The 26799-nt window shown below is 37.7% G+C and overlaps 1 long non-coding RNA gene across 2 annotated transcripts in view; it reads left to right on the plus strand.

Moving 5' to 3' along the window:
* The window catches only part of LOC137220667 (uncharacterized), a 148249-nt gene that overhangs the window by 27879 nt on the left and 93571 nt on the right, over positions 1-26799 (plus strand). For both annotated transcript variants that reach the window (XR_010941735.1, XR_010941734.1), the window contains exons 2-3: positions 10019-10140; positions 10631-10714. This is a non-coding gene — a long non-coding RNA (uncharacterized lncRNA). The remainder of the gene's footprint in view (positions 1-10018; positions 10141-10630; positions 10715-26799) is intronic.

Below are 26799 nucleotides of genomic sequence, written 5' to 3' on the forward strand. Positions count from 1 at the left end.
TAGGTGTTATCCTTGTCTCCTTTTTTGTGATCTCACATTCTGCATCCAATCTATAAACAATTCCAATTAGCTCTGCCTTTAAAAACATCAGAATTTGGCAATGCCTCACCATCTTCATGGTACCATCCTGATCAAGCCACCATTATCTTTTACTTGGAATATGGCAAAATGCACAATATCGTTCACCTTTCTTTCACTCTTGCTGCCATCTATACAACAGTATAAACTTGAGGGGGCAGATAAATTAGGAGCTTGAGATTAACAGATATACACTACTATATATAAAATAAACAACAAGGTCCTACTGTATAGCACAAGGAATTATATTCAATATCTATAATAACATATAATGGAAAAAAATCTGAAAAAGAAATATATATATGTAACTGAATCACTTTGCTGTGCACCAGATTCTAACACAACACTGTAAATCAACTATACTTCAATAAAAAAGTAAAACCTTGAAATGATTTTCCCAGCAAGAGATCCTAAAATAAACAATGTAATATAATTATGACACAATGTTGGTTAAACACTTGATAATTATGTTTCTATACATATTATCCAGATCCTTATATGTGATTATTTTTAGATATGAGTATTTTTAAAAGACTATGAAAAATAAATATCAAAATTCAATTATGTCCATCAGAGGAAGCTATGGCACTAATAACCCATCTTAGTGTCTTTCTCTGCCTCTTTGTGAGAAGTGTGATTAACATGGAAAGCTTATGATATTTGGAATCAGTATTAGCTTTGAAATCTGTCTCTTCCACTTACTAACCATGTGATCTTCATCTATTCATTTTACTCCTCTTAGTTACTGTTTTTATAAAATGACTTGGCAGCATTTTTTTTGAAACTAGAAAAAATTTATCTTCCCGATTTAAATTACATCACCTTAAACGTTTTGAGATAGCTTCTATTTTCTCTCCTATTGCAGTTATGCACTATGCAAAATATAGTGCAACATTATCCACTTTCTTTTGAATTTATTGCGTGTGTCCATGGAGACGTTTACTAATCCCTACTCTCAAAAACTCCAAAAGGAGATTATGTTTACACTTTTAATAGAGAAAGTGAAAAAATAGATAGGGTTCAGTTAACTCAGTTGACTATATAGACGTTTTCTTTTGGAAGGGGGAAATTAAATAAACCTCACAATAAATAGATTTATATTTTATTTTTGACTTTACCATCATCAATTTAGGACAACGGAATGAATCATTTTGTATGCTAATAGAGGTCATAGAACAGTCATTGATTTGATACCAATGTCTGATGATTCACACCAGTCCTTTTATTCTGTAACCTTTTAAAGGACATTTATTAACTTTTGTAGGATATCTTTCTATGGGATGTGAGAAAGGTTTATCACATGGAACAAACTCAAAGAAAGATATTAACTTGTATGAGATTGAACAGCACAAAATCAGTGGTCCATTACTCAGAATGGCAGCTGTAGGTCAGCAAATAATTATAATGAAGAAATGATCTTTTTTATGATAATAGGATCTCACAAGTCTTTGGATCATATACTTGCAAAATTGAAAAATTGAAGTTATAAAAAATTAAAAATGGGAAGCGTCTTCGTTCAGCCTGATGTGAAAGGATGGTTGGTGTTTTCCTGCATTGTACCTTTTCTTACTGTTTCTTTAATAAATGAGACGAGAGGGCAAAAAAAAAAAAAAAGCGTGGTATAATCACAACTTGGAACACTATAGAGTCATTAAAAACTGTAATGTTGAAGGATTCTGTGAATACGGGAAATTGTTCACAATATGGTGGCAGATAAAAAGATTACATGACAATTTGTCGAATAGGGTATACTTTTTGTACATATATATCCTTATTTGTACATAAAAATGTTGAGAGCTTATTCTTGAGAGATGATGTATTTCTTAAGGTCATTGTAATTACCTCACTAATTTTACTGAATCAATTGTTGGCTAGGAGGCGTTCAGGGAAGTGTGGGGCTATTCTACATAGTCATTCAAGGATTCAGGCTGACATAGGTTCCACCATCTTTAACTCAGAGTTTCCAGTGTCCCCTGGACATTGACAGTCAATTGGCAGATGAGAAAAGAGGGAAAGTGGAAGATCTCTGGAGAGTTTTATGGGCCAGGCTAACAGTGGAGCAAATCACTTCTCCCACATTGGCCAGAACTCAGTTCTGTGGCCTCATCTGATTGTAAGAACGGTAGGCAATGTGGTCTGCCTGTATGCTCAGGAGAAAAAGGGTTTTGGTATATACAGAGCAGTCTTTGTCTCAGGTAAGATCCTGCGTAATCTGTATAGTCATTCCCATGCTTTACTCTGTTTTTAAGTGGTCACTGGCTTTCCATGACTCTGCTTAAGTCAGAGAGCAACACAGATCATCACTTGATTTTGTACTAATTTTCATTACTCTTTCCACCACCAGAACTTGAGGCTTGCAGCAGGGTTCTGTATGAAGGGACCTAGGGTCAACTTATTAATATTGCATTGGCCAACTCATACTCTGTTGTGTCAACCATTATTGCAATTTGAGTCAGTTTTGACAACTTACCACCAATCCCCTGAGCCTCATAAACTACAAGTCATCATAACAAATGACCACAAAAATAAAATGGCTAATTGCAGCCGCACAAGTTTTATATACTTGGCATTTAGTGCATAGTATCAATAGGTGTTAGTGGAATGCTCCTTGACTGACTGATAGTCTTCCTACATTTTTCAGAGTAGCGTACTTTCCTGTCCATAAGCTGAGAGCCCCTGGAAGGCAGAGACAATGCTCTTATTCTGTAAATCTGCTGGTATGTGTTTGTTTAATTAGTTTTTAGTCTCCTTCTGCCATACAGTGGGGAATATACCAGCTTTTATGGTTAAGGCCAAGTGGGAAGATCTCTAGGTTTAGAGGTAGAAGCTAAGCTTGGGAAATAATTGGCTCTCTGACAGGTCCATGGACTCAGTGTTCTTCACTACATCTTTTTTGGGTGATTTAGGCAAGTAATTTATCTTCTCTGTCCACGACTTCTTCATCTGTAAAATGAGGGTAATACTAATAACACCCTCTCTATCTCTGGTATCCCTGTAAAGATCAAATTATTCTTAGTTTTCACTTATAATTTTAAAGGATGTATGTGACATATTTAGACTTTAGATATATATGGGCTTTTACAGTATTCAATTAAATTCTGCTGGATAGTCTCCATTTATCTTTCTAGATCCATTCTCTAGTCTTCTCCATTTTTCCCTGTTACCTAGAAGGCTGATCGCTATGGATTATTGTCAGCTAGGCACTCCTGACCTATGGATTAAGCCAAAGGGAAGTGCCAACTAGAGATCGGACGGGTGGAAGAAAAAGAATTTGGAGTATTTACTCCACAGCTTCTTCTCTGCCGGGTTGTGGGTTGGCAGTGACTGTGTTCTTTCGCCAAAGGCCACAACTCCTGCCTGGTAGGTCTATTCTGCAGTTATAGCTTTCTCCATGTTCCTTTGATGGCTTTTCTCCCTTGCCTTTTCAAGCGTATGGGTGGTAGTGGTCTCAGGATTACTAACCTTTGGGTGTTTTTATCATCCCTTATAGTTGCCTTTACTCTGCCCACACCTTTGTTAAGTGGCCCTTCATTAATCTCAGATCATTCACACCTTTTGAGTGTGCCATCTGTATGCTGTTGTGGCTCTGACCTACATGTAATCCAAAGACATCTGTGCTGCATCACCACACTTAAGGAAATGATGGTGGTTAATCCATGAGCTGTAACAAGAGATTTCTTCGGAGATGGAAGTAATCTTCATGTTCCCCTGTATGCATTATGCAGAATCAACACAGGCCAAGCATATAAACAGAAAATTGAAACAAAATTCCTGACATTTAGGGCCTTGAAATTTCAGAGATGTCATCAACTGAGAAAAAAACAATGAAAGGGCATATACACACTGAGAAATTTCAGACACAAATTATTTACAAGTTGTGCAAATGTTGTGTATGCCCAATAATATAGGACATTACACATGCAACCACATTCACCTAGGTCAGCAACTAAGCAGAAGACCCTCTAATTCTCTCCTGCTTGGGAAACTTGTGGCCCCCTCCTCAAAGAAGTTGTGTTTTTCCTCTGAAGATTTCACCTCTGGTGTCCTTCAAGTGTTTCTCTGGTATAACACAGGGGTTTAATATATAATTAGGTTGACCCTACATCTCAGTTTGACTGAGACAGTTTCAGTTTAATTACGTACCAGCTTAATTATTAGTGGCACCCTTTTACATCTTAAAAGTGTTCCAGTTTGAATGATAAATTATATGGTCCCCCATGTATAATGATCCTTTACTGCTGTTTGTGGAGATCCTGGATATAAGCTGTGTGTAACCTGTGTAAATTTCAAATTCGCAGCCTCATTCTGCTGTACTGCTTCATTTACACGGACTCTTCTATGAGCATATGTGGCTCTTGGTTTGTTTCTGTTACTGGCTACCTAGATACGGTAGATTTAATTCTCTGCCCACTTAGTTTTGCTTTCTTGGCCTCCTGGTTTAGCTTTCAATTATAGGTTGAAATAGGCATTCTCTGTAGGTATTTCAACCTTATTTAAGTCCTGCATTCCTTTCTGAAGCAGCAAAGTTCTTTGTCTTTCTTAACAATAAGTCCTTTTCTGATAGTTTGAATAGCAGTAATTTTTTTTTTTCTTTTGTGGAAGTCATTCTGAATTGTTTTATTTCTTTGCTTTCTCCAACTCATTCTCTTCGACTTTAAATGAATCATGATACTTCTGGATATCTCTATGTACCAAGTAGAATTTCAGTTTCTTAGTTTTCAAGTTCTTCATGTTTTTGAACTCTATTTCTCTCTAAAAGGTCAACATTTCACTTTATTATTACATTCCCTGTGTCAAATCATAAGTATAGTTCTCCCACATTTTGCTCAGTATAAACATTCATAAATTAAACGCCCACATTACGTCATAATTGTGTCAACTCTGGGAGACGGTAGAATTTTTATTTTCCTTGGAACTTTGAGGAGAAGAGTTTTCCTCATGATACATCATTGAAGATTTCTGAAATATAAAACCATAGGCAGAATTTTATCTTTTGCAGTCACCACCACATAATCAGAGATAGGAAGCTTATTAAGGCTCTGAGATAGGATGCACAAAAGTTAAATAACCTGGCGACTGCATGGAATTTTCCCTCTAGCAAATAGTATTTGTTAAATAACCATCTAATTGTGAAACATTTATTATCTATAAAATGTTTCATGTTTTTAAAGATGGTGAATAGCATTAAAATATTTGCTGCTGTCATTTACTCTGGTTTGTATTTTTAAAATAGTTTAAGTCAAAACATTTATTTTGTCATTTGTTTATTCGTGTACTCATTCAGTCAAGAATTATTTATTGGGCACTTACTGTATATCAGGTATTGTGTTGGGCACTGAGGATGAAATGATGAATGAGAAAGCCACGGTCATTGCTCTCAGGGAGCTTACAGATGTGTGGAAAACAGTCCCTAATGAAAAGTGTGATAAGGGAAGTACATGTGTAAAAGTGCACCTAACTGAGAACTAGTGATCTATCAGACGAGGCTTCCTTCAGAAAAGTCTAGTCCAAGCTGGGCCTGAGAAATGAGTGTAAATTAGCCAGGACAGAAAAGGAGGGGGCTGGGAGAAGGAAAAGGGTGGAAAGTGTTAGAAGAAGAGAGGATAGCATGTGTCCATTGGTCAGGGAGAATAGGACACCTTCAGGGAACCAAATAGTCTGGCTGGAATGTAGAGTGTGAGAGGTGGCGAGAGGTAAGAATGAGGCTGGCGTGGAAGCAGGGGGCTCATAGGTTGTAAGCCAGAGGAGGAGTTAGGGCCTAATGGTGAGGGTAATGGGGACATATGAATAGTTTGACATCCAGAACCTTTGAGGATCTGGCCCAACATACTTTTCTGGGATATATTCCTACCATTTATCAATATGTGCTCCAGGGTTCAGACAAGTGGATCGTGGACTGTTGCTGTTTCGGGAAAATCCTCTTCCATCCATTTGCAGAGACTGTCTTCTCCATTCAACTTTCTTTGATTTCCACAGCTGGGAAATGCCTTCTTCCTGTTTTGAACTCCCAAAGCTCTGTGTACTTGTCTTATGAGGCTTACCCTATAGCTTTTCTTACGTTTATGGCATATCTTAGCTCTCTGCTAGATGATGTCTTGAGGATAAGGATTCATCGTATTCATCTGTCTGTATTTCTGAGAGTGACTGTCTAAGAATTACTGTGAATTTGTTTGGTCCATATTCATCTCCAGTGAATCCATTGCAGTTGGCAACATTCTAACTCACACAATCCGGATATTGGCCTTTTGGAATCTTCCTCCTCTTCTTCATCCTAGGTGTACTTGTAGCATCCTTGGTGTACAGGGAGCTAGTATGAACACTGCTACTCTGACCGCAGCGGAACAAAGGACAGACACCAGTGGCAATGATGCCTTTGGGGGACTGTGGCAGCAGATTGCTCTTCTGCTATTGCAGTGACTGGCCACATCACCTCCTTGAAATGGAACAGGAGGAGGAAAAATTGATGTAACATACAGACAGCAGGACTAGCAGGCAGCCCGCTAGATGAGGTCTGTGGACTCCTAGATTTTGGGAGGTGCTGGAAGGAGGTGCTGGAAGGAGATTAAAGTTTTTGTGGAACAGGTGGGAGTTAAGCTAGAGAAATATTTTTGTAGGGCTGCCTTTGTGTTTCACTTTTTACCCCAGGCTGGTATGAGTGGTAAACGTAAGTCACCTACATTATATTTCATTTGTTTCCTCAGATGTACATATAAACATCTTCTAGGAGTGGGGATCCTAATCCTGTGGGACTATTGAGCTGCATGGCTAGAGAAGTACAGGCACCATCCCTGGTGTGATTAGGAGCTGGGGGTACCTAGCAATATGCCATTGTAGACCTGCAGCTGGTCTGCAGCTCTAAACTGCCACCTCACATTAGGGGCCGTTGGAGGGTGGCACGAGTCTCTCTCCAGGGGTGATCTGGGTTCTGGGGTCCACGCAGTGTATTTGCAGCTCATGAAGTGGCAGACTCAGCCAGATTAGCCTCATTAGCGTTGAAGGGAGCACCAGTCATTTTCCAGACCTGATGGGGAGCTGGGGTCCAAATCGTTCAGTTGACCAGTTTTTATTGTTTTAAGCCCTTTGCCATTGCCAGTTTCCATTGAGCTTTGCAGGAGGCCAACCTTCCCTCTGGGAGGTAACCTGTAGGAGATGGATTTTTCACAAGTTTTCCCTTACTTCTCTCTCTTTCCAAACATGTGAAATTAAAGATGTTGAAAATGTTTTTTATTACCTTTTAATGTATGATTTAATTATTTTATTCTGCTGCACAATGCTTAGCTCTGTAGGAAGCACAATTGAGTTCTTAGTGTTTAACTTAAAAAACTTGTATTTTTTATGATGACAGAAAAAATGTTTTGTAGAAAAATTCAGATAATATAAAAGAAGAAAAACAGGGGCAATATTTTTCCATAGCTTTTTTTCCTCTCTCTAGAGAAAAGCATTAAAAAACTAAAAACAGAATTACCATATGACCCAGCAATCCCACTACTGGCATATACCCAGAAAAAAACATAATTCAAAAAGACACATGCACCCCAGTGTTCATTGCAGCACTATTTACAATAGCCAGGTCATGGAAGCAACCTAAATGCCCATCGACAGATGAATGGATAAAGAAGATGTGGCACATATATACAATGGAATATTACTCAGCCATAAAAAGGAATGAAATTGGTTCATTTGTAGAGATGTGGATGCATCTAGAGACTGTCATACAGAGTGAACTAAGTCAGAAAGAGAAAAACAAATATCGTATATTAATGCATATATGTGGAACCTAGAAAATGGTACAGATGAACCGGTTTGCAGGGCAGAAATTGAGACACAGAAGTAGAGAAAAAACGTATGGACACCAGCGGGGGAAGTGGCGGGTGGTGGTGGTGGTGGTGTGATGAATTGGGAGATTGGGATTGACATGTATACACTGATGTGTATAAAACAGATGACTAATAAGAACCTGCTGTATAAAAAAAAAGTGCAAATATATGGGTAACTTTGGAGAATATTAGGAGTTACTTTGATTAGATTAGTGAATTAGATTATTTATGGAATTAGATAAAAATTGTTCATAACCCCAAGCAAAGAAGGCTTACAGAAGTTATAGAACAGTTTTGGTGACAATAAGCTAAATGTTAACAGAATTGTAATGCACCTTAGAGAATTCTATCAAATGATAAACTTATTAACTAAGAAATGGTGTCTAAAGATCCAGAAAGCCCATATTGTCTGAGAAGTAATCATGTGACAAAGGTCACCATGAGATAATGACTCAGATCATGCTGGTAGTTTACCTGATGTAGTGCCCATTTTTATCTATGTTGGCTAAGGCTCTTCCCAGATAGGTCAGCTTAGCTGTAAAGAACCTCAGACTGAGGTTTTGATGTTCCATTTGGGGAGAAAGCACTTCACTGGGCACAAATGCTAAGTTAGCTTGTTGAGTCTTAATATTATTAATTAATGCTCCAAGGAGTTAATTCTCTTGTTTGAGTCAAGGAATTTTGGGGCAATTTGTGTTGGATACAATATATTGTTTGATAAAGTCGAATTAAAATAAATTTTAATATTTCTCTCTCCCATCACTGAGAGTTTTTAAGAAAACTGTAAGCCACAGAAAAAATACTGACTCCCAACTACCTAAAAGGAAAAATACATGAACGCAGGGAAGGAGTAGTTTGTTGGGAGAAGATGAGACGATTCTTCCGTAATATGTAGAGATATCAAAGCAGTGTTTTTGGATGGTAAAACTTGGTGATTGCCAAGCTTGTATGGCATATCACTGAGATGTAACATTTATTATTACCAACATTTTGCATGGGTTCTGGATAAACACATTGCCTTCAGAACTTGAAATCTAAATGAAACCACTTCCAAACACTGAAGAAATGATGGCTTTTAGGAGTGTCAAACTGATTCAAGATGAAGTGCCTGCAAAGAGCTTGTAATGAGCAATTTCAAAGTCACCTTCAAGATAAAAGTTTGTAATGGATAGGTAAGATATTTTAGATGCACAGTTTATTTTCTGAGAGGTTGACATCTGGTATGTGAATAGCTTCTTTTATGGAATGCAATATACAGAATTGAGTCAGTGTTCCATAAAAGATAATTTTAATATATCAGTGCCTTCAATTTTAGGCATTTTTATTATTATGCATCACATGCCTAACTAGGGATTGTAACTACAAAATATTTGAAGGATGATTTAGTTCTTTTTCATCACTTGGAGTCACAAGTGTGAATAGCAAATATTACTCTAGTATAGAACCAATAATGTCCTGAGAAACTGCTGAAGTAGGTAGTACTTAAAAAAAAAAAAAACTTCCTGGAAAAATTAGAATTTACAGCCCTTTTCTCTCATGTGTGTTACCGATGTGATTTCTCACTGTTGTCGTGGTTATAGTACTACTTCGAAATAACAGTTTTTCTGTGAGTCCTTTTTTTTTCCTGAAAGAACCCGAGAGTAATTCTGCCTCTTTTGAAGAACAAAATGTGTGTTTTTTGGCAATCGAAAAATGGGCAGAAGACCTTAATAGACATTTCTCCAAAGAAGACATACAGATGGCCAGTAAACACATGAAAAGATGCTCAACATCACTAATTATTAGAGAAATGCAAATCAAAACTACAATGAGGTACCACCTCACATCAGTCAGAAGGGCCATCATTAAAAAGTCTACAAATAACAAATGCTAGAGAGGGTGCAGAGAAAAGGGAACCCTCCTACACTGTTGGTGGGAATGTAAGTTGGTACAGTCACTATGGAAAATGGTATGGAGGTTCCTCAGAAAACTAAAAATAGAACTACCATATGACCCAGCAATCCAACTCCTGGGAGTATACCTGGAGATAACTATAGTTCAAAAAGATACATGCACCTCTATGTTCATAGCAGCACTGTTCATAATAGCCAAACCATGGAAATAACCTAATTGTCCATCGACAGATGAGTGGATAAAGAAGATGTGGTGTATATACGCAATGGAATACTACTCAGCCATAAAAGAGAATGGAATAATGCCATTTACAGCAACATGGATGCAACTAGAGACTATCATGATAAATGAAGTAAGTCAGGAAGAGAAAGACAAATACCATATGGTATCACTTATATGGGCATCTAAAATATGGCACAAATGAATCTACCTGAAAAACAGAAACAGACTCATAGACATAGAGAACAGACTAGTGGTTGCATGGGGGTGGGAGAGGGATGGACTGGGAGTTTGGGGTTGGTAGATGCAAACTATTACATTTAGAATGGATAAACAACAAGGTCCTAATCTATAGCACAGGGAACTATACTCAATATCCTGTGATAAACCATAATGGAAAAGCATATTAAAAGAAGAATGTCTGTTGTGTATAACTGAGTCACTTTGCTGTACAGCAGACATTGGCACAGCATCGTAAATCAACTTTACTTCAGTAAAAAAATGCATAGGTTTTTGGTACGTTTTGCTGTTTGAGGCCTTCCAAGTTCATGCATGTGTTCTGGTCAACTAAAGAGCAGCATGACATTAAAATAAATGAGTGTTTTCTTATTTACCTTTTCCAGGAAGAGCTTTTCTATAATTGCTTAGAAAATCTTAAAGAGGTTCTGTGCCTGCAATCCAACTGTTGATTTTTTGGCCATTTTCAGGTAAGTCCACAGAAAAGCGAAGATATTATTTGAACACTAAACTTATAATCTATTTCCAGTTTGTTGACATTGACAACTAGAAAGATTATTTGGAATTTTTGCTAAGTTGGTGGTATAAACAAACACAACTAACTGCTCTTAAACGTTATTTACATGGTAGTCTGTAAATCGCTGTCCCCTGTGATCATCAAATACTGTTAGATATCACTGGTACTTGCTTTATCTATGGTGTCTGAATAACATCATGACCAAATCTATTATTTCTCTTTTCTATATGGTGCAAATGCAATAATGGGTTTGAACCGAAATGTTTTGTTTCTTATTTCTCCTTGAGCAAGTAGTTCTGTTTAATTTTTTGCTTAGTAAAATGAATTTATTCTGGGTTCTTGAGTAACAGGTGATATCTGGGCCATGAAATTTGCTGGCTGTCACAGATCTGTCAATTCCAGTGTATCTTCCCTGCTGACACTCACCAAATCTCTGTAATGCCGTTATCAGCTCATTTTGATGTCTCTACATTACAAGTATTGTACCTGTAAGCGTTAATAACTCTTCTACTTCTGAAAAGTGCTGGTTTTGTTAGTGGGCATAGGCCCAAGGAAATGGATGGGAGGACAATTATATTTTAATAGAGGTTACAAGTGGGAAGTAATTTGAGCTTAAGTGACTGCCCAGGAGAGCTGGCTATGATGCTACATTTGCAGTGACACACAATCTGTTTGTGCCCTTCTATGATTCCATCCCTTTTCTTCTCTCAGGTAATTGTATTCCTGAATTTTGTGTTTCTTATTTTCATAAGAATTATACAGTTTATTGTATTTGTTTTGTGTGCTTCTGGATTTTGAATAGATGGAGTTATACTTTTGTAACTTGCTTTTATCAGTCAATATTATGTTCCTTGGATTCATGAATGATGATACAAGTAATCATAGTTTATTCATTTTTATTGCTGTATAATATTGTATTATATGAATATACAATTTGTAAATATATTTTGATTGATCTATTATATAAATTGGGTTGTTTCCTGCTTTTATTATTGTAAATAATGCTGCTATGAGTATTCTTGTACATATCTTCTGTTGTGTGCTAGTTTTACATGTGTGCTAGTTTCACATGTGTGCTAGTTTCACTAGGGCAGCATATTGTTGGGTCTTTTTTTTTTTAAATCCATTCAATCACTCTATGCCTTTTGATTGGAGACTTTAATTCATTCGCATTTCAAATAATTATTGATAGGTAAAGACTTACCAGTACCATTTTGTTAATTGTTTTCTTGCTATTTTGTAGTTCCTTTGTTCCTTTCCTTTGCGAATTGATGATTTTCTGATAGTAGTATACTTCGATTCCTTTATCTTGTGTGTATCTACTATAGCTTTTTGTTTTGTGGTACCTTGAAGTTACTTGAAATATCTTACTGATATAGCAGTCTATTTGAAGCTGATACCAACTTTGATTGCATACAAAAACTCTACCCTTTTGCCCTCCTCCCTGCATTTTATGTTTTTGGTGCCAAAATTTACATCTTTTTAGATTGTGTATCCATTAACAAATCATTGTAGCTACAGCTATTTTTAGTACTTTTGTCCTTTAACCTTTATACTAGAGTTAAGTGGTTAATAGACCGCCATTTTATAGTATTAGAGTATTCTAAATCTATTTACTTTGCCAGCGTGTTGTATATTTTCTATTTTCATACAATTTTATTTTTACTAATTAGCATCCTTTCATTTCAGCTTGGACAACTCCTTTCAGCATTTCTTGTATAGGCTGGTCTAGTGGTAATGAACCTCCTCAGCTTTTGTTTGTTTGGAAGTCTTTATCTTGCCTTCCTTCTTTATCTACCTCTTCCAGACTTTATGGACTGATCCCTAGGAAAAGACCTTCGCCAGCAGGTGGGGACATGCTGGAGTGTGCTGTGAGTCTTGTGGTGCTGGGCACCAAGTGCAAGAGTGTGTGGCGGCTCTGGTCCGGGGAGGAGTGATGTTCAGGCCACTGAACAACTGAGTGGTCCTTGGCACATGCTGTAGGGGTCCACAGTGGCTCTAAAGGCTGTTGGGGTCCTCACAGCACTTCCAGGTTCAGTGGCCAAGGATCAGGGCAGGCAGAAGTGGTAGTCAGTGCTGGTGGTGGGAAAACACTTGGCTGCAGGTACCAGCTCTGTATGGCAGGGGTTGTTGTAGACATACACATAGTAGTGGGGTCCAGGGCCAGCAGCAAGGGCCAGGGCCAGCTGCAGGTGCTATGGGGGCCCTTGTCATTGGCATGTACTTTTGTGGCTGCAGGGTCTCACCTCGTGCGCATGCATAGTAGTGCAGGCCTTTGATAGGAGACAGGGTCAGAGCTGAGCCCAGGGCAGGTGTGGGGACTCTGGCTGTCCATGTGCATTTCTGTGGCTGCAGGCTCTCACAGTGGAGGCTGGTGAGAGGAGTCAGGGAAGTGGCGTGCAAGTGCACAGTTGGAGGGGCTAGCCCCAAGCGTATGTATGGCAGTGGGGATCAGCCTTAGGGATCTAGGCTGGTGTCTTGTACTCACGCAGCTGCAGAGGCCTGAGCAAGCTGGTGTGGATTCCAGGATGCAGCAGAGGAGGGAGTAGGGAGGGACTCATGCAGTTAGCTGGCATCTTGTCTGCAAATACCTGTGGGGTGAAAATCGGTAAAACCTGCAGGGGGTCTGTGGTGACTTCTTCAGTGGTAAAAGCTGCTGGGGTCCTCTGCACAGCAAGCCACTGGGAATCTTGGTCACTCTTGCTGTATGGCTGATACCAGTATTCTCTGCTCTTTCTTCCTTGTTCCCAGTCATCTCGATAGTCTCAACTTTGCCAGTCTCTGCGTGGTGTGAAACCAAAGTGGGTCCTTTGCGTGGTGCCTTGAAAGGCTGGGGAAGCTGCTTGCTCACCCTGCTTGCTCTTTCCCAGCCAGGAGAAATCTTTCTAGTTGGGGAGTTCCCTCTTGGCTCTGAGCAGTGCCTGCCTGGGGAATGAGATGATATAGGCAGAATGAAGTTATTTTTCTTCCCCTTTTTGTGGGATTATTCTCAGTTTTGTTTTGTTGTTGTTGTTGCTGCTGAAATTTCTTAAGTGGACTTCTGAGCTGTCCCAGAGCTGCTTCTGTTTGTGGATAGATGTTTGTTGATCTTCGTGGGAGGACAGTGGCTAGGGTCTGCTACTTCACCATTTGGTGATGTCACTCCTTTCTGATTCTTGAATATGTCAGATTAGAGACACATTTCCATGGATAGTTGAAGTGATGTCCTCAGTATATTTATGTGGCAGTCTCAGTTTGCACTGAGGTAAGATCTGTCACACCTTACATTGTTGCTCACATCTTTCTAGCCTCTAGGAGTGGGTGATTCTCTTAGGAGAAATTATAGTCCAATATGCTTTCATTTGGCAGTTAATAGCTCATCAGCTACAGAATAAAAATTATTTGGTGTTAAGCCTTCCCAAATCAAAGCCATTTAGGCAGATTTTTCTTGGTCTTTGGCCATGCTTCAGTAGTTCTTAACTGCTAGAACTCCCTTATTGGATACTCCATTTCTTGGAAGGAGGAGAGAGAGAGAGAGTTAATTCTTCTTGTATATAAATGACTTTCAAGTCTGCCTTATATGTTCTGGCAGCCAATTTCTATATGAAAAAACCACAACTCTTAGTGTATCTATATACTCCAGTTGTTACCTTTATGTTGTTATAATTTGTCCCAGTATCTTAAAACAGGCTTTTAAATTTCTATAAAATCTCTTCAGCATTTGTTCTATAAAATATCAAAACTTCAATAGAAATTCTTCACATGGAATCGGGGCACATATATTTTAAATCATCTCAGGATTAAAAATCACTGTTCTTATGTGAAATATACAAGTTATTAAATGAAGGAATCACACCTTGGACATAGTCTGGATGATCGAAATCACAGCATCTCATATGCAGTTTTATAAAGTTGTAGGTTCATTGGATCAGATTGATATCTTGCTTTCAAATTGCAGACATGAGAAGTGGTTTTAAAAGTAAGAAAATATTTACTGTAAATATAGAAATAAAGGAATAAGAAAACCCCAGGCAGCTGCCGTGGCTCCTCACCTGGTCCCTCTTGAGAAACACAGGAAAAAGAAAAATGAGAGATGAGGACAGAGACTGGACGCAGCCCTAGGCTAGGATTTCCTAGTAAGTAAACAGCTTCTGACCTGAACTTGAAATTCTAGCATCTGTCTCTTGGAGAGAGACAAAAATATTAGAGTTCTGTAACATTTCCTTAGAGTTTCCCTAAATAGGCAGGCTCGCTCTAGTTTCAGGACCTCTGCACTAGTCAGTTCTCTGCCTTCCCACAGCTTGCCCACCTGGCACCTCCCTCTTACTCTTTATGTCTCACTTCAGACACCACTTCCTCCATGAGGCATTCCCTGATTACTGAAGAAAGTCTCCGTGTCCGTTCACCTAGGCTCCCAGTTCACGTTATATATACATCTAGTAACCGAATGCATTATTTCCATAGTGTTTTGCAGAGCTCTCTTTCCTTGAGTTTCTCCTCAAAATACAACAAAACAAACAAACCCCAAATCTGTTTTGTGGTCAAATAATTTTGGGAAACTCTGTGTTCTAGGCTCCTCTTACATATTTATTATACTCATTTGAGTACTGGTGGTCCTGAGAAGATATTCAGGGAAGAAATGTATTTTTATCTAACGTTTCCAGAATTAATTGACCATAAAACCTCTCTTTTGAGAAATATCTGCCTGCAGATTTCTCTGGAACGAGGTTGGGAAATGCTTTCTTATTGTCTTGTTATTTGTTTTCTTTGAACTGCCTCTCCACTAGATCATAATTAATGGTATCACCAGTGCTTGGTACAGTGCCTGGCACATAGTAGACTCTTAATGGAATTATTTTTGTTAGTTAAAAACATGGGAGAGAGAAAGGTAATGACTCCCATGTTTGAAGCTTGGGCAGCTAATACAGTTGTTTATTGTTATATAACAAACCACCCCAAAATTTAGTGGCATAAAACAATCTTTTTTTAAAAAAAATCCTCATGGTTTTTGTGGGTTTGTAATTCAGAAAGAGCACAGCGAGGACAACTCGCTTTTGCTTTTCAACGTCTGGGATCTTTGCTGGGACGATGCAAATAGCAAGGGGTGCCTCGAATGGCTGGGGGCTGGAAGGGCTATGCTGGAGGACCCACCTCTAAGATGACCTCTTCACTCACATGAGTGGCCAGAGCACCTACATGAGACCTCTCAAGCGTGATGGTCTTAGCATCATGGCTCAGCGTTCCAAGAACAAGTGTTTCCAGGAGCTAAGGCAGAAGCTGCAAGTTTTTTTTAGGACTCCCACTCAGAAATCTCAGGTATGTCAAAGAATTTACAGCCGTGCTTCAAACTGGCACAGCAACTGTGAGGATAGTGATGCCACTAATTGCCATAAGGGATTAGGGAGAAGAGAGTTTGCTGGGTACAAGAGAGTGTAAAACAATGTGTTTAAGTGTGAGGCACAGGTCAGCATCCAGGTGCAGATGTCTAGGGGAAGCCAGGGGGATGTATGTGGAGCTCAGGAGAGAGGTGGGAGTTGAAAATGAGGGTTAGGGTTTAGACCATGTAGGTTGATGCTGCAAGCGCAAATAAGATTCTTTAGGGAAAATTTTCAGCTTGGACATAGACCTGGTATTATGGACTGAATGTGTCTCTCCTCAAATTTGTGTTGAAATCCTAAAACACCCCCTAATGTGATGGTATTAGGATGGTATTAGCAGATGGGGCCTTTGGGAGGTGATTAGGTCATGAGGTGAAGCCTTCATAAATGGGATTAGTGTCCTTTTAAAGGAGACCCCAGAGAGCTCTCTTCTCTTCTTTTGGCCATGTGAGGATACAGTGAGAAGATGGCAGTCTGCAACAAAAAGAAGTCCTCACCAGAATTTGACCATGTTGGCACCCTGATCTTGACTTGTAGCTCCAGAACTGTGAGGAATAAATTTGTTGTTCATAAGCTATGCAGTCCATGGTATTTTGTTATAGAAGCCTGAACTCATGAAGGCACGTGGGTAATGCCAACATTTAAGGGAAAATTAGAGGAAAGTAAGCAGGGAAGGGAACTGAGAAGCTGCAGTGGAGGGAAGAGTAAAACAGCATGATCCTGGGAAGCCCAGAGAAGACAGAGTTCCAAGGGCAGGATGGTCAACAGGCCTCAGAGAAGTCAAGTAAGGAGGTCCAAGAAGTGGCTACTGGACTTGGTAATTACATAATTTGGTAAGACAGCGTTCAGTGAAGAGGGACGTGGGCCAGAGTTGGCAGTGGAGGGCAGCTGTTGAGTTGGGATGGGAGTTGGTGGTGGGAAGCTGGAGTGGGTGCCAGGGAGGATGCTCTGTTTTCACAGTTGGGCTGCATTCAGGTGGTGAGAGAGCTCCTTTCCGTACCCACAAAAGCCTTCCCTTGTGATTGCACTATGGAGTCACATGGCGCCTCATTCACAATTGTTAGAAATGTGTAAAAGTCATTGAATTGGGAAAAGCTTTCAGGAGTATAAGGCAGCCAGGGTGGATCACATAACAGCCCAAACATATGACACATCCCTAGATAAGCCTGAAGCCACAGCCAATAACAGTTCTGGAATCTGCCAGGGAGTAGCTGATGCAAGGAGCAAATACACTTCCTCTGTTTGGCCTCTGCTGGCTGCTGAGAAGGGCAGTTAGCCAAGTCCATTTTCCCAAAGGGTTAAGAGTCGTGTGGGCTCTGTTATTATGAAGATACATCTACATATGGGGAGTGAATAAGGACTGTTGGGACAGGGAAGTGTTTTGTCATCTTACACATTCTATTAGTCCTCTTGACATTTCCCTTTTAGGAATAGGCAAATACAGGCCTACCAGAGAAACAATTTTGATGTTCGATTTTTTTGATTCTGTGGGACTTGAATGTGACTGTTGGAAAAAATTTGTTACAACTGATAAATTGTGATTAAATGATTTAATATACCTAAAGCTCTTAGAATAGTGCCTGTTCTAAGAACAAACACCATATAAGTGTAAAATATTATTATTAATAATTTTTTATTACTTTATTATTGTGTTGCAGCATTTCATTATTATGTTGTAGCTTTAAATACAGGATTACAGTTTGAAGGAAATTCTTCTTCTCCTTTATCTTACATTTCATAGATAAGATAAATTTCATATTTTGGACTTTTTCAGGAAACATTATAAAGATGGAAGTAAAATTTCTTTAGCCCTAAGTGAAAGCAACATTACCAGAGAACGAAGTGATATGACGATCCACGTGTACTCAAAATAGAGTCCAAAATTGACAACTGAGTGGATATATTTAACCTAAGTGGATATTCTTTGTGGTTGGTGGGCTTTGATGCCAGTGACTTGTTTTTTGACCCTGAATATCGTACTTGAGAGGGAGTCCTTTTGGGAAAATCGGTGTGCTCAAGTGATACAATGTACAGATGTAAAGTGATCCGACTTGAAGGCCTATTGAAAATTAGGAGCCCCATTGTACACCTCCTATCTCTTTTGCTCTCTCATAGTGCGAGAATGCTAGAAGTTCAGGTCAGAAGCTGTTTACTTACTAGCAAATCCTAGCCTAGGGCCATGCCCAGGCTCTGTCCTGAGCTCTCATTTTTCTTTTTCCTGTGTTTCCCAAGAGGGGCCAGGTGAGGAGTCACGGCAGCTGGCTGGGGAGATACAGAGTGGGATCTATGGGGATTACTTTATTCCTTTATTCGTACTCTGAAAATGAAATCTTATCTACCAAAATCATCTCATGCTTGCACTTTTGAAAGCAGGATTCCAGTTTGATTCAATGCCTGCAAAATTTGATAGAAATCCACATTAAGCTGTGGATTAGATAGAAAAAAAGTGGAAGATGTGATTTCTGACTTCAAGAATTTCACAATATATTTTAGATATGAATGAAATTCATAGCCAACTATCTACATAAAACATATATACACTTAGAAACATGAAGTGTTTATTTTGAAATATAAGTTTTCTGATCAGAAAACAGTGGGACAATTTATATGAGTTTAGAAGGATGTTTTAGGAAGATGGAATAGACTATGGTGGAGTAAATGTGATGAATTAGTGACAAAGACTTGTTTTTATTTTCATTTATTTTTTTGAGGCAAGGAATAGTAACTTTATTCAGAAAGCTGGGTGTCAAAGAAGATAGTGGGCTAGTGCCCTAGAGTACCATCTTATTGGGGTCTGGAGACCAGTTTCTTTTATATTACAGAGAGGGGAAGAGGTGAGGAAGTAAAGTAAAAAGGCCATTAGTCTTGCAAAATATCTCCTCCCTTGGCCTGCATTGGGGAGGGGATGTGTTAATTTCTTCTTTTCTGTTGCTATTCACAGGTGGGCAGGGTCAGAATGTCTCCCTGTGAGCTGAACAAAGGCACTTTAGTTTAACATTCAGGCAGAGGGGCAGGGTTCCCTGTGGCAAGCCATTATGTATGCTTACAGCTATAGACAGCATCCTTTTAGTGATTATAATAACAAAAGCAACAAAAAGCAAAGGTAAAAGAAACAGATCCAACATGGAGTCAGATTTTGCTCTTCCCTGTTACAATTCCATACTGTTAATGACCATTCCCCAATCTTGTGGGGAAAAGACTTGTATTAAAAAATTGTCCCATTAGATAGAAATAGACTTCCAAAGTACTGTAGACAGAAGTAGTTGTGGGCAAACTGAAAAGGAGCATAAGTATGATTAGTCATCCCATAAGTGGGATCATTGGGCTTTTCTAGCACTTTTCTGAACCAAGGACTAGGTTGAAAGTGGTTATCAACTATAATAAGAAGGAATGCTGTGGCCTGACAGATATATGGACTTGTGCTTCTAGAGAACACAAGTAGGGTAGTCTCTGATGCTTAAGTAGAGAGGATTTAATTTATTCACAGGGAGAAGCACTGTGTTTTGCACACAGCAGGTGTCCTGTGAACGCTTATTGTTCACAGTGCAGTTCATGTCTGAATTTGCGAGGGTTTCATGGATCCTAAATTCCTGAAATGCTTTTTTTTTTCTTTTGCTGTTATTGCACTCTGACATTCAGTCACGTCTTGGATTTTCTTCAGACTGCACATGCATGCTTGAAAACCTCCTGGAGCTATAATGCTATGCCCAGATTGGGAAAATGTCATAGATATGTCTATTTCCTGTAGGCTGCTTAGGATAATATTGTCTGCAACAGGATTTTTGGGGCCTTAAATATCCATTCAGGTGATATGTCTATGAATATTGGTCCTCAGTAATTTTCAAAACTAGTGTCCCTTACCCTCTTTAGTGTTATGTCTAAAGTCAACTGTTTCTAAGCTCAGTTTTGTGGAATTTGGAACATAGTTAGTTTCTATGCAATTTTTATGTCTCTGGAACTCACATCCTTGTTGGTCTGGAGGCTAGAGTTTCTTTAGGAAATGAGGCAAGACCTATTGATGGTCAGAAAGCATTAATAGTAAACCCATCTGCTCAAGTCAAGTTTTGCCTGACAAGTCAAGTTTTGTCTGTAGTAAGATCAAATAAAATGCCAGATTATTTCTAATTTAATTTTTGATTATCTAAATCAATGGAGATGCACTAAGAGGTCAAGAAATGTTATGGGGGAAAATAAGCCCTCTCTCTTTCACACACACACTTACACATGTATATATACATTTGGAATTTGGTGACTCGACAATAATGGTTCATATTGAACTTCACATGTAAAACGTTCATTTAAATTAGCTAACACTAATGGTAACAATATTTTATGGGGGCAAAAAATTGTTTGGTGACCAATTAGATAATTTTTATTATCATAACAAACCACATACAAGATAGTAATATAAGATGCTGTATTCAGTTAATGGTCTTAAAAAAGGAATAAGTCTTTGATGTTCAGTGTAGTAGTTACTAGCTAATGTGGCTACTTAGCACTTGAAACATGGCAAGAATTTAAAATTTTGTTTGATTTTAATTATTTTAAATATAAATTAAAAAACTCATACACATTTCAGTCATTGGAAAACTTTTGTGAATGTTTGAAACAACTTGGGTATGTCAATTTACTTTTTGAATAAGTTCTATGAAGTCTAAATACAGAGCAAGTATTTCCTATAAAAATTTAGTATCTGAATTGAGATATGTTATATGTGTAAAATACATACTGGATTTTAGAAATGATACAAAAAGAATGTAAAATACCTCATTAATAACTGTATTGTATTGATTACTTATTGAAATGATAATATTTTACATAGTTGATTAGGGAAGCTTTCTCTGATAAGGTGAGAGTTGAGTAGAGATCTGAGAGGAAGGAGGGGGCAAGGCATACAGTTCTCTGCAAGAAGAGTGTTCCAGGGAAAGAGAACACCAAATGCAAAGTTGTGAGGTAGGACCATGCTTGGTATGCTCAAGGAATAGCAAGAGCCTCAGTCCACCATTAACTGGAGCAGAGTAAGTACAGAGGATCTGTACAAGAGATAAGTTCAGAAATGAAGCTATGCCAGGCCATGTAACATGCCATTATATAATTTAGGATTTTACTTTGAGTGAGATGGTAAGATACTGGAGGAATTTTAATAAAGCATTGACTTAATCTGACTTATATTTTAAAAGGATCACTCTGACTAGTATTTGAGATTTGATTTTATGGGACAAAGATGAATGCCGTTTAGGAGGATACAGCAATAATCCAGGTGAGAGATGATGCTGGCTAGGATCAGCATGATAGGGGTAGAGGTGATAAGAAGTGTTTGCATTCTGATAATTAAAACTAACAGGATTTGCTGATGTATTGAATATGAGGTGTGAGAGAAATAAAGGAGTCTAGGAAGACTTCAAGAATTTTGGCTTGAGCAACTGGAAAGATGGAGTTATAATTTACTGAGATGAGGAAGAATATGATCAGAACAGATTTTTTTGGGAGACAGAAATCAGGAGTTCTGTTTGGAGTATTTAGAGATTCCTGTTAGCCACCTATGGTGAGAAGTCAAGTAGACAGTAGACTATATGAGTCTGTAGTTCAGGGCACATATTCAGGCTGGAAGTAGATGGTGTCATTAGTAATATAGTTAGTATATAAAGCAAGGAACTGGATGAAGTTGCTAGGACATGAGTCTAGACAGAAAAGTAATTTGAGATCTGAGCTATGGGATGCACCAACATCTAACATTTACCGGCTGGGGAAATGAGTAACAAGCAAAGAGACTGAAAAGGAGTTGCCAGTGAGGTAGGAGGAAGACCAACAAAGGCGGCGTCCTGGGAGCCAAGTGCAAACAGTGTTTCAGGGAGGAGAGAGTGATCAAGAATTTAAAATACTGCTGTTAGGTCAGTAAGATGACTTGGCAAATGTTCATTTGATTTAGCAACCTGGAGGACACTAGTGGCTTTGACAAGAGTTATTTCTCTGGAGTTTTGAGGAAGGAAGACTAATTACAAAGTTCAGAAGGCAGTTTTGAGAAAAGAAAAGAAGATGGTGAGTATAGATACTTCCTTTGAGTTTTGCTGTAAAGGAAACAGAAAAATGAGATGAAATCTGGAAGAAGAAGATGTGGGGTCAGGGAAGATTTTGATTTTGTTTTGTTTTAAAGAGGAAGTGTAGGGCACCTGTGTGCAAATGCCAGTGACTCTCTGTGGCGTAGGAGAGAGGGGAGAATTGGGAGAATTGCTGGAGCAATATCACTGAGAAGCTGAGAGAGGATGGCATCTTGTGCACAAGTGGAAGAGATGGCCTTTGGGAGGAACAACTGTAGTACAGGAATAATATTAGATTCAATAAATTGATAGTATTGAATTGTTAGTAACCAATTTACCAAATTGTACCTCAGATTTTTTTCTTTTAAAAAGCATCCTTCAACACATCTTAACTCTCATTCTCACTCAGAGTAAGAAAAATGGAAAAATGAAACTGCAGTGAGATACCATTTTTCACCCATCAGGCTGGCAAAGATAAAAAAAAAGTTTGGTAGTATACTGTGTTGGACAAGTGTGGAGAAATTGTTACTCCCATACACTGGTGGTGGGAGCATAATTGGTACAGCCTATAAGGAGGGAAATTTGGTGATTATTTATCAAATTTACAAATGCAAAATACTTCTTGTAGAAATTGCACTGATAGCTTTTTCTGTAGATATACTTACCTACGTGGGAGATGGCACTTAATAGGAAAGGGTGGTGAATTAATATATTTATCAGTAGTGGATGATGTATGAATTGTGGTGTACCCATACAATGGAATTGGATACAGCTGTAAAACAGAAATATGGAAGTCCTTTATCTATTGATACAAAAAGATCTCTGGGAAGCCAGTTATGGAGCAGTATGTCCATTTGTGGAGCAGTATGTCCAGTTTGCTATCATTTGTGAAAAAATAATATACATATATGATTCATATACATGTATTTCCATATGTCTAAATATCTCTGGAAAGATCTGTAAAATATAGAAAATAATATTACATGGAAGATGCTGGCTAGTTCATTGTTCATATGATAATCCATTTTTAATGATGAGGTCTATTTTTGTAAAAGCAAAAGAAAAAAAAGGAAAGTATGAAAATTTTGAAAAGTCAACAATTTTATGACTTTAGCACTTTTGACCAACCAGTAGCTAAATATTTTGACTGTATACAGCTACCAATTTAAATCTGAAAAATCGAGAAATGAAAATACATATTATAATTAATGAATCAAAACAATCGATTTCACAGTTATTTTAAACAATACTAAGAATATTGTCATTTTTAGCTTTTGAGTAAAATATAATAAATTATAATTTTTTATAATAGATGGTATGCCCTTTAAAATATTTTAACAAATTATATATTAACCTAATTTATTATATCTAAATAACAGTGTATTCAAATACATTATTCTAAATATAATGTTAATAAAATATTAAATGCATTGGTGGATTTAGCATAGTTATTTAAACAATTTTAATATTTCTAAATTATCTAGAATTTCATTTTTTACAAGTACAATATTTTTCATTATTACTGCAGCATTACATCAAAAACAGGCTATATCATTGCTTGAAGAAAGTACAGTGTAATTCTTCCAACTTAACTCTCTTTTTTTAGTTCAGTTCTATTTCTTTCCGTTTCTAGGTGATTAAGACCTTGCTTTATTTTGTATATTTGACCTACATAAATACAAGGAAGTTATTGCCATTTAGTTTTTCCTGCAATTACTTAATTTGCCCCAATTTTTTTGCCTCCTTTTGTCTGGGGAATAGAGGCTGTACTATATAATGAATATGTCATAACAAATGCATGTTGAAATCATACCTGAGAATAATCCTTTTAGATTCCTTAAAGTGATATTATATAAACCTATGCTAAATATTTACACATTCTGGAATGTAGGATTCTGTTTTTCAGTGTTATTGACTGTACTTTCTAACACTTGTCAAGTAAACTCACTTCTAATGATCAACAAATGGTGTTAATTTCGAGATTTCTAACATAAAGTCTTGAAACACTAGAGTGTCTTTTGTTGGAACAAATACTAGTTGACAATTCAAAGACATATCTTTTTCTGAATGGTGTACTGTTAAGAGGAAATACTTGTGAACAAAAGGTGGAAATAACCGAACTGGGAATCAGGTATCACAGGTTGAGAACAAGAATATCGAATAGAATATATGGTCAAAGTCTAAGGACTTGAATGACAGCTCAAAGACAAGATGGGATTTCACCCACTTTCAAAACATTACTTTTGTGCTCAACTTTAAAGCACCGGCTGCTTTTTTTGAATTCATGTGATAGTCAATATTCAATACTCAAGCATATATATGAGCTTCCATTTACTCAAGGGTGGTAGAAGTATTCGTATTTTATTGGACTTCATTTAGCAACTAGATCCTTTTAAAAGATTCACATTTTCAGACGTATTTTAAAGATTAGTTCTTTATATATGTGTTATAAATATAATTTTATTTTTCCTCATTGAAAATACTATGATTATAAAATAGAACTATTATAGTCACATGTAATTAAAAAAAGTAATTAATCTACCTCTAAAAGCTAAGGTCAAGAAATACAAGCACCTGTTAATATGTTAATGCATGTAAATAATTCTAGCTGTGTAAGTTTGAAAATAGTCATAGGAATATTTTGTGCTCCTAGTTTATAATGGTGCTCTTCTAGCAAACTCATCTGTAATCATCTAAGTGATATTAATTAGGGCAATCTAGAGACCTGGGACACCCTTGCAATATTACTAGCAAAAAAATCTACTAGGCATTTCAAAGACATGAGTATTCTGAGTGGTGTTTTTGTGAAAGATAAATTATCACGTTATTTGGAAGCAAGTACCCAAGGAAATGATAAGATAAAATAATGTGAAATAGGGCAAAAGACTACAAGTTTGAAAGATATCTGAAAGGCACAATGTGGGGTAATTATGCCTTTTTAATTCTTTATTTTTTAAGAGTGGCAAATCAAACTAATCCATGATCTGGTAAGTAAAATGAGATGGCATGGGTTTGGGGTAGAAGCTGGCATAGGATTTTGGAGCTAAGGTCATTTTTAAAATAGGAATTTTATGTTCTAATATTAATAATGAGAATATCTGATCTATTTATGCTATAATGTATTTTGTTGGGTAAAGTTCCTTAGTTCCTTAGCCAGGAACATTTTGATTAGTTAAAAATCGTTTAAGGAGTGTGAATTTTATTTTTGGTATTTTGTTGAATAATTAGACTGTGAGAAAAGTTGGCTTAAATATAGTTTACCACAAAATTTTAAGAGAGAAAATGAAATAGGAAACTAATATAATCAGAGGTGTACTCAAAGTATTTATGCAAAGAGCTTTTTGGGGTTTCTTTTAAGGTGTATTAAAGTGAAAACAACCTTCTGTGACAAACTAGAAAATCCTAGCCATTACTTTATCTGAGTACATAAATTTCCATTTTAGCTTCTTAACATTCTCCTTGAAGAGAATTAGAATGGAATTGATTCAGGAAGAGAAACTCGTATTCAGTCTATAGGCTTACCAAAAAAGGCTACTGCTCCACTGGCTTTTGGAAGATATGACTTTTGGTATATATGTGTTTGTGAATTTTAGAGGGGAAAGGAAGAACCTTTGAGATCTTAGAGTCATTGGCTGTGAGAAGTAAACTTGTTAAACATTTACTATGCCTCATTTTGATAGGAGAAGTGAATGGAGTCCAGAGGGATTAAATCATTTTCTCATGGTCATGTAGCTAGTTAATGGAAGAGCTGGATTGTAACTTGGGCCTTCTAACTGCCTCCTGAGGTCGCGGTTCCTTCAGAGGATCACTCACATCTGCCTGCACCCTTGCATTCATGGGCCGTCACCAGTCTTGTGTCTTCACCATTTCCCATGTGGTCTGTTGCCTCAGTGAAATTTCTAGGATGTGTGTTTCAGACTTTGGGGTCCTGCCCTGTTGTGCCCTAAGTAAACTCAGTAAGCTGGCAGTGAGGTAGGAGGGTGAGGATAGATGGTCCTCTCGGCACCAATCTCCATCTATCCATTTGTAAATGAGAGTTCTTCCTTCCTGTTCCTACACCCTTCCCTCCAGTGGCTTGCATTGCACGCTCTTTTTTCCATTTTAAGACTGCTCCCACTCTTCATTTTAACTTGATGTCTTCTAGTAAAATGCGCCAGGTATTTTTTGGAGCAGGGGACTACAGAGTGATCATAGTTGAAATATGTCCTAGGACCCATATCTTACAAGTTTGCCCTATCTGTGAGACCAATATTTGCTTACATCCCATGCCCAAACTACCCCCACACATCTGTCAGGCTAATCTTCTTAAAGCACAGATTTCTCCAATGTTATTCTAATCCTTAAGAATATGAGTTTACTCTCTTTACTTATATAAGTAATTCCTTAGTTGGATGTTTAAGATTTTCCCCAATCTTTCTCCTAAGTTTTCAGTGTCATCTCTAGCCATTCATATTAATAAACACTCTACTGCAGTACCAGTGGTATTATTACTCACTGCCCATTCAATGAACTATGTTTTTCTTGCTCCTTTTATTAGGGCAAATTGGTGCCTGATGTTGAGAATGCCATGACAGGTGACTATTACTTACTAAAGTGGGCAATTAAGAAACCTGTCAGTATTACTAACACTATCGCCATTACTC

The sequence above is a fragment of the Pseudorca crassidens genome, chromosome 3, assembly GCF_039906515.1.
Source record: "Pseudorca crassidens isolate mPseCra1 chromosome 3, mPseCra1.hap1, whole genome shotgun sequence".
Classification (NCBI taxonomy): Eukaryota; Metazoa; Chordata; class Mammalia; order Artiodactyla; family Delphinidae; genus Pseudorca; species Pseudorca crassidens.